The sequence below is a fragment of the Pholcus phalangioides genome, unplaced genomic scaffold (assembly GCF_987345545.1).
Source record: "Pholcus phalangioides strain wild (caught in Gottingen) unplaced genomic scaffold, Ppha-v1.0 ptg000040l_1, whole genome shotgun sequence".
NCBI lineage: Eukaryota > Metazoa > Arthropoda > Arachnida > Araneae > Pholcidae > Pholcus > Pholcus phalangioides.
This window is the reverse complement of record NW_028301626.1, coordinates 7244859-7257098: the sequence shown is the minus strand read 5'-3', so window position 1 is coordinate 7257098 and position 12240 is coordinate 7244859. Positions and strand designations below refer to the sequence as shown.

The following is a 12240-nucleotide window of genomic DNA, read 5'->3' as shown; positions in this document are numbered from 1 at the left end:
TAATTATAAATAAAGGAAAATATATCTGAAGAAAATGAGGCCACTATGTAGCGCCTACTCATGACTAACAAAACACAATTTCACAAACACTGATTATGCCTATATGATGATAAAAGACTTCAAGACCCAAAGTTTTTGTTAAATTTAAATTGCTGTGGTTATGAGGCTAGGAGCTAATATTTTACCGAATAAATTCAAGCTATATTTACAATTCTATCATTCAATACTATCAATACAATTGTACAATTCATACAATTGCAATTCTATCATTCAATACGAAAAACACTGGAAGAAGGCTTATCAAAAGACTGTCTTTGACACATTGTTTTTTTTATTTTCATGTCGCCCAAGTTATGCATGAATTGAAAGAATATTTTCAAATTTTGTTAGCTTAGAAATCATTTTGGCACAGATAGGGCAGCTAAATTAGTTATGTTATATTGAATGTTAAAAGGTGCAGCTGCGCTTGATTATTAGTGCTCGATTATTACGTAAGTTTAATTTCATTCTGTAGTCATATCTATTGTTTTTTTCTGATTTCCATGCAACTACCTTTTATCCCATTCTTGTATCTTTTATGTTTTCATAAATCTGATATCTAACCTCAAGACAGTCCAGTTTCAATTGCTTGATAACCTGATATCAAGTCATATAACTTTTGCACATACTGTTTTGAATTTCAAAATTTTATATTTAATGTAATTTTAATATTATAATATAATTTGTATAATATAAAGTTTATTATTTGATTATAGAAGTTACCTCTTCATCAAATTGCAAAGTTTTTCACTTAGTTATAAATATGAGGTTTTGGACAGATTAGGACAGTTTTGGACAGTAAGATTTTATAGTTTACCGTACTATCCAAAATCTTGCCAACTCTGGTAAATATTGTTTATGCCTATTCATGCCTTAAAAATACAGAAGACAACTGAATGCTATTGGGTAGCATCAGAACCACCAAACTTAGAATAGGCCTATGTATCCAACTGCTTTGTAATGCAAACTGTTGTTTCACCTATTTGCACCATAATTTTGAATGATGAATGCTAGTTACTGTGCAAGACCATGAAGAGTAATAAATACAAAATTTTTTTTTTTTTTCAACTAGCAGAAGTTTTTAATGACTACTATACTTATTCAACCCTCAAACTAAGCAAATGAAAAACTAATAAATCAAATAGTCCACATACACCTCGTCTCCAAATAACCTTTAACTCTATAATGCCCAGATCGCCCGAAGTCGGCCGAGTAGGTTAATGCCCATAACCGCCTCAAGTCGGACCAGCTAGGGGGTATGGGTATGTTTTGGTAGGCTTTTGTCACCAACGGGGAAGAAGATGAAAGCTCTTGTCAGAGGCGGGAACGGAAAAGACAACTGCAACGCCATATCAATGGGATTTTAGAAGCTGATGTACTAGAATGTTCCTTGAGAATGGACTAAGGGTACTCAATGCATTTTACAAAGAGATAATACTGTGAGGAAAAAGGGTGTTTTCAGTATATATATATATATATAGACAAATTATCTCCCAAAAATCCATTGAAATGAAAGGGTGAACGTCAATGCAAAGGGTGGCATGAATAGAAACTCATGGAGAAAGGGTGGGGAGAGGGAAAGTGGCCGAAATTTGGACGAGTCCACTTCGAACACAAAAAACTTGGTATTTTCAGGACCCTCCCAGGTTTTCTATCTAGGCGTTAAAGAGTTAAAGCGATACAATTTCTGCTTTGGCAGAATCATTAATTGTAATCTCCAACATTTGTAATATTTGGCAATATATCAAGGATTCCCTGCTCAATTAAAATCAATTACATAAATTTTGTTGATAGAATTTGTGGTAAAAAGTAGGACAAACCCGAACAAGTAGGACATTTTTCTGAAAAGTAGGACGAGTGGGAGCCCTGAAAATGGGTGCTTGTTGCACACATCTAGTCAGTTTAATTTCTGACCTCACAGCAAAAAATCATGGCTCTTAATTAATATTCTTGTACTGAAATGGGTATTCTACTACCTCTCTAATATTTGGTCTAACTTTTTGAAACACCCTGTATTGTTTTCAAATAAAAAAAAACAACATTCAGAAAGTGACAAAAAATTAATAAAATGAAAAATAATTTACACTCTTCATGTTTCCTCTTCGTTTCCAACCCTTCGCATATACTGTTTTGAATTTAAAAATTTTATTATATTTAATGTAATGTATAATTAATATAATTACATTAAATATAATAATAATTAATATAATTCATATAATATAAAGTTTAATTTATTATAGAAGTTACCTCTTTATCAAATTGCAAAGTTTTTCACTTGCAGTTATAAATAGGAGGTTTTGGACAGTACGGTAAATACCATGGTTTTTACCGTACTGTCCAAAACCTTGCCAACCCTGGGCCTAAGGGATCAGGATGCCATCCTGCTCCATTACTTTAGTTTTATTATATGGGAAATAATCACATGTTTAGATCCCAGGCACCACTCAGCTATGGGAAACCATCCAGAAGTCTCACTGGTACAAGGGGACACCAGTATTGATTGGTGAGGGACAATGCAAGGTTATGGTGTTGCAGGGAATTTTTCTCTAATAGGGTTGTTAATAAATGAAATAGCTTACCCCCGGAGGTAGTAAATTGTAACACAATTGACACGTTTAAAAAGAAATACGATAAACATGTTGGGGTAAATGGAGAAACTACCCATACTTAGAATAAGACAACCATAAGTATTCTTTATGGGCATTGTCTATTTTATCATGTGTATATATTGTTTATAATTTTTGTTAATTGCATTTTTAATTGGGTTGCTGTATTTTTGAAATATATGACATCCATATTTTTATGGGCATCTTTTTCTCAGCAACCTCGTTGGGCATTTTGCCTGTTGTGGCGTTGTATTTGTATATCATCACGAGCCAGAAGTCTGCTTACTCTTATAGCCATAGGGTGGGTCTTGCGGTCATTTGACGAGGACGGCACCAGGGTCAGGTGGCTGATGTCTCATTTAAATTTATTTCTTATGTAGCATATACTGAAATTAACTGAGAAGTTCAAATTGTAGTTATTGTGTTAAAATACTTGATGAAATAGAGCAATTGAAGTAAAACAAAACTTGTTTGTACACTAAAACCTTAAAACCTGTCTTCAACGAAATCGCAAGGGACTGATTTTTTTTTTTTCAATCGAACACAGGTTTCCACTTAATGCAGGTTTAATATGTAATTGATAATAAAATTAAAATAAATTACTTGAAATACATGTAAACAATTTAAATATACAGAAAGTAAATGTAGGTACATTATTTACTCAATATTTCCTTAATAGGTTTTTACAGTATCTGCAAGGATCTTACTCAAATAACCAGAAAAAGTAGGACGGGGGAGGGTACTTCCCTTAGCATAGCATAATCATAGCATAATTTTAAAAAATCCCTAAAAAATTTGAAAAATTAAAAAAATTTCATAGCATAATATTTCAGTATCCTCAAGGGCGGGAAGTGACAAAGTCCATTTTTCCTAGTAGATATTAATAAATTGGAGCAGCAAAATTCACTTACAAGAATATTTTTAACCCCCACCCCTTTCCAAAATAAAACAACTGCACTGTGTTTCGTTGTCGAACTTCTTTTCATCAGCTTGTTTTTTGTTTTTGATGGTTCAGGGTTTTGACACCTTGTTTGAAAGAGCGACTGTCATAAAATTTTTCACACCAGTCTAGAAATGAGAGGTGAGAATATTCTGGATGTAAAAAAGAAAATAATCAAGAATATTTATTTTTCTTTTAAATAATTTTAATTTTTACTCTAATTTTGTTTATATTGTGAAATATAAATACGTTTTCATTGCCAGAAACATTTGCAACAAAACAATTTTCAGTACAATCACCCTGATGACAACTTTTAGTTCAAGAATATTCTCCAGGTCAAGATGAGAGGTTTTAAAAGTGTAGTTATAAAGATTTTAGAAACCTCAAAATTAAAACCTTAAAAAAATTATTTTAAAATTAGATAAATTTTCAGAAATAAGTTCAAAACAAAAGAAATTAAACCAAAGTTCATTGATAAAGGAAGCTATTATGTGTATTAGAATGAAAGTGATTGTGTAACTGTTTTCTTCAATGCACATGTAGTCCTTCCAGAGAATATTCTCAAGGATATTATATGTAACCATATTAAAATAACAGGAGAATATTCTCATCAAGAACTTATAATCTCAAGTTATTTATAATAGTAGTCTGAAAGATTATTCTCAAGAATTTTACATCCCTACACTAATCTATTTGAGATGACACGCTTTTGCATACTGAGGGTTCTATCAGTTGTCTGGAACAGCAGCAGTTTAAATGGCCCAGAGATACCATTGACCCGCTATAACACGTCAAATGCATGGAATTTCGGGAAAGGATGCATAAAAATTTTGTTTACACGTCCTCTGAGAAGAAAAAAGTACAGAAAAACCTCCCCGACTTCCCCCCCCCCCTTTTTCTTTTAACCATGTATCATGATCGCACGACCTTGAAGAAGTGGTTTTACTACTTTTCACACCGTACTACAGCGGTTCTCAAATGGTGGTCCGCGTGCACTCCACAGGGGCTCCACTGCCATTTCAAGAAAGTAAAAAAGCACCAGTAAATTTGAAAAAAAAAATAGTTATAAGTATTTTAAATAACATAAGTAAAGCAGTAACTTTGATGAATGAATTAAAAAATAGGTCTACGGGCTCCGCCATAAAAATTATAAACCAGAAAAGGATCTACAAGTCAAAAAAGGTTGAGATCAGCTGCCGTACTGTAGGTTGTTTCTACCTACAGTACGGCCTAATAAATGTAGGCTATAATCAGAGGCGGATTTATAGTTTTCCCACCTGTGGGCTATTCAAACCTTGCCTTCCTTCTTCCTTTCTAATTCATATTCTTGATCACCAATTACTTAATTTTGGTCACGCCCTTTCACTTGAACTTGTCATCTTGGGATAAAGCCCACATACCCCCTCCCCACCTAGGAAATATACCTCTGAATATAATAATCTTACATTGTTAATGTTAATTCACTTGTATTGTAAGAAGAAATTTTTACTAATCGTTGATTGGAGCCGTAGACCAAGCACACCAACCTTGTACCAAAAGCTTAGACGCTAATGAAAACTATGTGAAAATATTCAAACAAGCCAGCCAAACATATGCGACTGATTATAAACATAAGATTAATGGTTATATTGTATCTATGCGGCTGACCCATAATCATCTTTCTTATTGGTGATTACATTGCCTTTGTCGGTGCTCATACTGTGGGTATTATGAAAACTTCATTGAATCGTCATTCATAAGCACTGTATATTTCCACCCTTGATCTGCGCCCAACTCCCTTCGCTGTGAGAAATAGAAATCCCAACAAAAGCAGGAAGTGCGGCTTATACGGTGAAAATTCAATATTAATTTAATTATTAATTAATTAAATATTTCGGGTTCTTATGGAGATACTGTAATGGTAAATGTTGGTGACTCTCGAAGAGGGGGGGGGGGAACTCTCGAGCCCATGGGGCAGACAGAAATTTACCGTTAAAGAAAGGCTCACTGTAATTTGGGGAATATCATACAAACCGAAATTTTTCCACATGATATTGAAATTTTATCACAGCAAAAATCAATTATTTAACATTTCAAATTTTTATAACCGAATTTTCAAATATAATTAAACTTTTATATGCAGTTAAATTTTTAAATGTAATTGATATTGTAATTTTAATTTTGAGTGTCATGTACATGGAGAATAATGATCTAATTAAAAGTATGATTTCATTCTTTTCACTCGAGAGTTGTTGCTTTAGAGTTAAAAAAAAATCAAAGTTTATTACAAGTGCGGAATTCCATACGTTAAATTCTCGGTGCTAATGAGCTTCTTTGCAAGCTTTACCTACTAGTAGACAATGAAAGTAAATGAACCTTTGATCATATCTCCTCGTATTTGTATTAACATGTTTTTAGAAATGAGTTACTTGATTCACAGATACCTTCTCCTACCCAGAACATGACCCACTGCTCTGTCTCAACAAAGAAATATAAGCAGGTGATCAAAGACTTGGGGCATGCTGGAAGAAAATCATAGAGACACCAGTGAATTATGGAGGAGGGGAAGCATAATTTTTTTCACGATGAATTTTTTTCCAGGACTCAGTTTCACTCAAAAAGGACCCAGATTTTTTGAACAACCTGGGTCCCGGGACTCAGGTTATTCTTGTCAATTTAATTGAATACTAAACATGTATGTTTAATAAATAGAGCCATGGTTATTTGCAGTGCTGGTGCAAAAAAAAAAAAAATTAAAACCATGGGTCACCTTTGTGTGCGCCATGACTTCATTCCGCCGTTCATGACAGCAGTCCAATGCCTGAGTGAGACATGTTATGTGAAGCATGGGGGAAAACGAATGTTTCTAATTTACCTATGCTTTTTTAACATGGGCTGTGTTCAAAAATCGGCTGGAACAAAATCGTTAATGTGTAAAACCATCAGGTCAAAGCAAAGTTAACGCAGGGCAACACTAATCTCTCAGATGAATTGTTTGGGTCTAAATGAGGCTGGAAGGCCGGGGAGCGCTTTCGGATGATAATTAATACAGAGAGTTGTAAACTTTTAAAAAGAGCAATATTTTGAAGTTCTCACAACTCAAAGCATCTAAGTTCCACCGATTATGACCTCTAAAATTCACTAATAAACTTAAAACTATGTTAAAATAGGCATTTATGGCACAAAAATTTCAAAAAGGCATTTTACTAAAAAACGTATTAGGCCAAAAAAGGCATTTATGGCATTTTGCCTAACCTTTCGGAATCTAGAAATTACTAATAATTTCATTTTCAATTAACAATACAAATTCCATTAATAATTGTGATGAATTCTAAGAAAATTGATATTCAGCTAAATCACTATTCGTCCCATCCCTGGAGGGAAGATAAGGAAAAACAATTTCTCACAAGGAGCAGTCAGACAAATAACATTGGGAAACTCTCTGGGCTGGTTATCATCATACCAAGTCACAGTAGTAGCCTAACCCCACCATTGCCATAGTGGTGGTCGGCGGAAGTTGGTTTTTTGTGGTTACCAACTTTAAGGTGGAAAGCGAGCCGATGGGTGGCATGGACTTTGGATACCCTTCAGAAAGTTGTCAAACATGGCACCTTGGAAATGTTTATTTTTTTCTGTGCTTACCTGCTCTAACTGGATTATAGTCTTAGGTTTAAACCTGGTTAATGAAATAATATTAATAAAAGGAAGGGGTATATATATACTATAAAAATTACATATTCTGACTTAATCAAATGCAGTTCAAGTACATGAAGTTGACGATAATAACGGCGAGCAAAGCTGGGCCATGCTATTATATATTTATTCACATATTATATATTTGCATTGCAGGCAATGCCACTGAGGTGGTCGAGTGGTTATAGTGACGGACTCGCGATGCGAGGATCCGGGTTTGAACCCCACAGTGGTGGTCGGCTGAAGTTGGTTTTCTGTGGTTCCCAACTTCAAGGCGCAAATGCGAGCCGATCTCCCCGTTAAAAAGTCTCGCCACAGAGAGCAACAGTCCTACAACGATAAATCATTCAATCATAACACTTCACTCATAGTTAGAAAAACTGGTGGCAGATGGCAGCACTACACATAACAAGCATCATTACTTTGAAACAAAAAAAAAACTTCACGTCAGGTTTCACTACACGTACACGCACATTCCGATTCGTTGGGGGTTCCGCGGGGGGTGCGGTCGAGGTGCATGTGTGGTGTAGCAGTAGTAGGTAGGGCCTCCACAAAATGGCTCGGGGATCAATGATGTTCTTAAGTCAGCCACCGCGTTAGGCAATTCGCCTGCTGTGGCGTTGTATTTGTATTCCTTATTAATTTTTTTATTATTGATATTTGAGGTCAATGGTTGATAGAGCATGGGCGGTGCATGGTACGAAATGAAATTTGAGGTAAGGGATTGTGACAAAGTAAAATCGGAATCGCATCCATGGTTATAGCTGTAGCAATTTTACTATGTTCCTCGTCTTATTTGCATATTCGCATGCAGGTATGCTAGCAATTGGACAAAATATTTTTTGCACTATTGAATCGTTGAACTTTGTGTTATTTCACTTTTATCCTGCGCTGGTGGGTGCTGTTACTGCATATTCTCCCCCAATCATGTTTCAGAGCCAATTTTTTTTCCTCCATTGCCCACGGTGTTAAACTGCTTTGTTGGACCAAGGCCTGGAAACGTCAAACCTAGTAAATTCATTTTTCTAGTGAATTTTAATTTTGCATTTTCAGGATTTTTTTTTCCAATTTGGTAGTAATAGTGTACTTCCATATTCATGTGGATTATTACATGTGTGTATGCTGAAAGGATAATTCTGATTTCTAATGGCATTATTACTGTGCCATGAAGGGAGGAGCATGAAAATAAAAACATGAGTGGTAAAAAAACTTTTTCATTTCTCATTTTACACCTTGGGTTGCACTAGCATCTTGAAACCCATAAGGGCAATTAAACTGTTTCGAGGGGTGATCATTCTTAACTCCCCCCCAGACATCTTCAGCTGTGAACAAAGAAAAGGCATATTTTCATATGCAAATGGAGCAGAATTAGGCACGTGTCCTGGCCGACGTTTCAAAACATGAATCTTCACTATTATTAGGCTTTAGGGAGGGGCGATTGCACTCCTTTCCACCCCCCCCCCCCTTATTGATCAGATGGAGTGCAAATTTCACCCTTTGGCTCCTTTCAACATTACAAGGGGGTGCAAAAATTCCAGCTTGTCTAGGTTGACAAAGCATCTTGTTGAGGCCCTGACTATCACTACTTCAATTTTTCCTTTCGTAACAAGATCAATTGCCTAAATTATTAATGGGGGTGTGCGGGGGGGGGGCAGTGCCGTATTATGGCATGGGCCCACCCGGGCACCTCAAGCAAAGAGGGGCCTCACAAAAATGAGATCTGGTTGAAATTTTGGAAAATTTATTTGGTAGGGCCTCAGTAAAATCAAGTGGCCCGTGGCTCATGATACTCTTAAGACGGCCCTGGGGAGGGAGATACATTCAATCCTATGACCCCTCCCCCACATCCGGCAGTAGAGATCCCTAGGCTGGCACCTTTAGCAGGCCGAGTAAGTGAACTTTTGTGTAAAAAAAATTATAAAAATCGTCCCGAACCGGTCAGCCCCATTCCCTGCCCTTCGCTCAAACTCCTCAACTTTCTACAAGATTTTTTAATTTCGGTTCCCGATTAATCTCACAAAATCCCATCGCAAGGAAGAAGTCGAATTACGCACACGATATTCATCACGAGATATTTGAAACGTTTACTTTCTACGATAGGGACGAACCTGGTGGATATGAAGATAAAATATTTTTCAACACGAAAAAGCTATATATTAACTAATAGAGCATCAATACTTGCCAGGGATGGCAATCAGGACATAAGTAGACGAACATGTAAGAAGAAACCTAATTTCGCCTATGACTTACTTATCCCCACAAAGAACTTATGGTCCTCCATGCTTTAAACAACAACCAAAGTTTTTGTTGTCCCTCCGTTTCCGTTAACGCTATGTCACGTTGAAATTGATCAATCAGAAGCCGCGAAAATATGTTGCCAGACTGCAATCAGGATGAGGATGAAACTGACTTCGCGAAGAAAAATACAGAATTATCTGACCATATAATCTGTTCTTACAGTATATAATTACCATATGATTTGCCCATACGTACTGTATGTTCTGACACGTCCCGTAATTTTGGCCGTCCAGACGTTTTCTTTTATAAAAGAATTCTATTTTTATAGGTAGATCTAAGGCGACTAGATCAGTAGTAGGTAGGGCTCGTAGGTAGGGTAAAAAAGGGCTCGGGGATCCATGATGTTCTTAAGTCAGCCACCTCGTTGGGCAATTTGCCTGTTGTGGCGCTGTATTTGTATTTGTATTTGTATTTGTATAAGTGTGGCTTCTAGTGGCTATAGGTAGAACTACCATGGAGTTTATATCGCTGGAGAGAGCATGACGTCAGCGGTCTCCTTGGCAGTGCCAAGAACAGTTCCCCCCAACCTCTTTCGTCGGAAGATCACCGGACTCGGTGAAAACAAACACAATTTCCCCCGTTATTTTCTAATGGAATAAATAGGAGTTTAAAACAAAAACGAAAGAGATAAGTAATTTATCAGCATCGATGAGATAATTCCAAAATTCTTTAATTCTGGAATTATCTCTTTCATTGAAGAAAATATTCTAGAATTAATGTAAGAGATAATTTCAGTGATCATCAATACTCCCAAGTCGACATGGGCGGAGACAGGCGTACGCCATCGAGCTCCTATATATATTATAATATAAGCTCGATGGCGTACGCAGAATTTTCTTGAATGGGGTTTTTAAAATTTTTTTCCTTTCTGGTGGGGGGGGGGGGGAGATTTACGTTTGTTCCTGCAAAATAACACTATTATTTTGGCTCTGGGGGTTAGAACGTAGCCGGTCAATTTGTCGCGCTCAACTCGTCGCGCCTCAATTTGTCGCGGTACAAATTCGTCGCAGTGCCAATTCGTCGCGGTACAAGTTTGTCGCAGTGTCAATTCGTCACAATACAAACTTGTCGCAGTGTCAATTCGTCGCAATACAAACTTGTCGCAGTGTCAATTCGTCGCAATACAAACTTGTCGCAGTGTCAATTCGTCGCAATACAAACTTGTCGCAGTGTCAATTCGTCGCGACGTCAATTTATATATTACAGCGCAGAATCAATTCGCCGAACCGTCGATTCTTCACTGTACATGTTCCACGCGAGCTTGTGTGTAGGTTTTTGTCTTACACGTGAAATAAAAACATGAACAAAAGTGTACACGCAGTTAACTGAAAATAATTAATTTTTGTCAATGCAGAAAGGTCATCGAAATTAAAATTACAATATCAATTACATTTAAAAATTTAACTGCATATAAAAGTTTAATTATATTTGAAAATTCGGTTATAAAAATTTGAAATGTTAAATAATTGATTTTTGTTGTGATAAAATTTCAATATCATCTGGAAAAATTTCGGTATTATTTCGGTATGATATTCCCCAAATTACAGTGAGCCTATCTTTAACGGTAAATTTCTATCTGCCCCATTACAGTATCTCCATAAGAACCTGAAATATTTAATTAATTAATAATTCAATTAAATTAATATTTAATTTTCATCATATAAGCAGCACTTCCCGCTTTTGTTGGGATTTCTATTTCTCACAGCGAAGGGAGTTGGGCGCAGATCAAGGATGGAAATGTACAGTGCTTATGAATGACGATTCGATGAAGTTTTCATAATGCCCACAGGATGAACACCGACAAAGGCAATGTAATCACCAATAAGAAAGATGACTATGGGTCAGCCGCATAGATACAATATAACCATTAATCTTATGTTTATAATCAGTCGCATATCTTTGGCTGGCTTGTTTGAATATTTTCACATAGTTTTCATTAGCGTCTAAGATTTTGGTACAAGGTTGGTGTGCTTGGTCTACATATTTCTGTTGGCATAAACATGGAATATTGCAAAACCGAACGTGGAAATGATATGTTGGTTTACGTGTGTGTTTAAAAGTTTCTTCCCCCATAATTCATGTTCCGAAATTAGAAAAACATTTAATGCAATTCGAAATGAATGAGCCTATTATTAATTTTCTTTATTTGAGTTTTTTGTTGTATCTTAAAGAGAGATACAGGTTATACGGATGACAAAAAATAATGTAGTACTTTTTAAAATTAAATTGTTTGAATTCAATTTAAATTGCAATAAATTGAAATCTTCTATGTATCTTAAAAAAAAATTATGGTAGTTCAAAATACCATCACGTATTATTCTATAAATCATCATCGGGTTTTTACTGCGATATTCACGTATATAAGTGTAAATAAAATGATACTCAAAACACTGAAAATAGATAAAGGTTTAGATATTGTGGAGTGTTTATATGTACGATACGAATCGTTTTTAAAATTAAAATTATCCTAATAAATGTAGGCTATAATAAGAGGCGGATTTATAGTTTTCCCACCTGTGGGCTATTCAAACCTTGCCTTCCTTCTTCCTTTCTAATTCATGTTCTTGATCACCAATTACTTAATTTTGGTCACGCCCTTTCACTTGAACTTGTCATCTTGGGATAAAGCCCGCATACCCCCTCCCCACCTAGGAAATATACCGCTGAATATAATCTTACATTGTC

At 35.8% G+C, this 12240-nt stretch overlaps 1 pseudogene across 1 annotated transcript in view; it reads right to left on the bottom strand.

The window, feature by feature from the left end:
- LOC149065425 (zinc finger Y-chromosomal protein 2-like) overlaps positions 1-9603 on the bottom strand; it is a 29386-nt pseudogene extending 19783 nt beyond the window's left edge. Inside the window, exon 1 of the transcript XR_016195649.1 lies at positions 9508-9603. The product of XR_016195649.1 is annotated as a zinc finger Y-chromosomal protein 2-like (transcript). The remainder of the gene's footprint in view (positions 1-9507) is intronic.
- Between the last annotated feature and the right edge of the window lie 2637 nt (positions 9604-12240).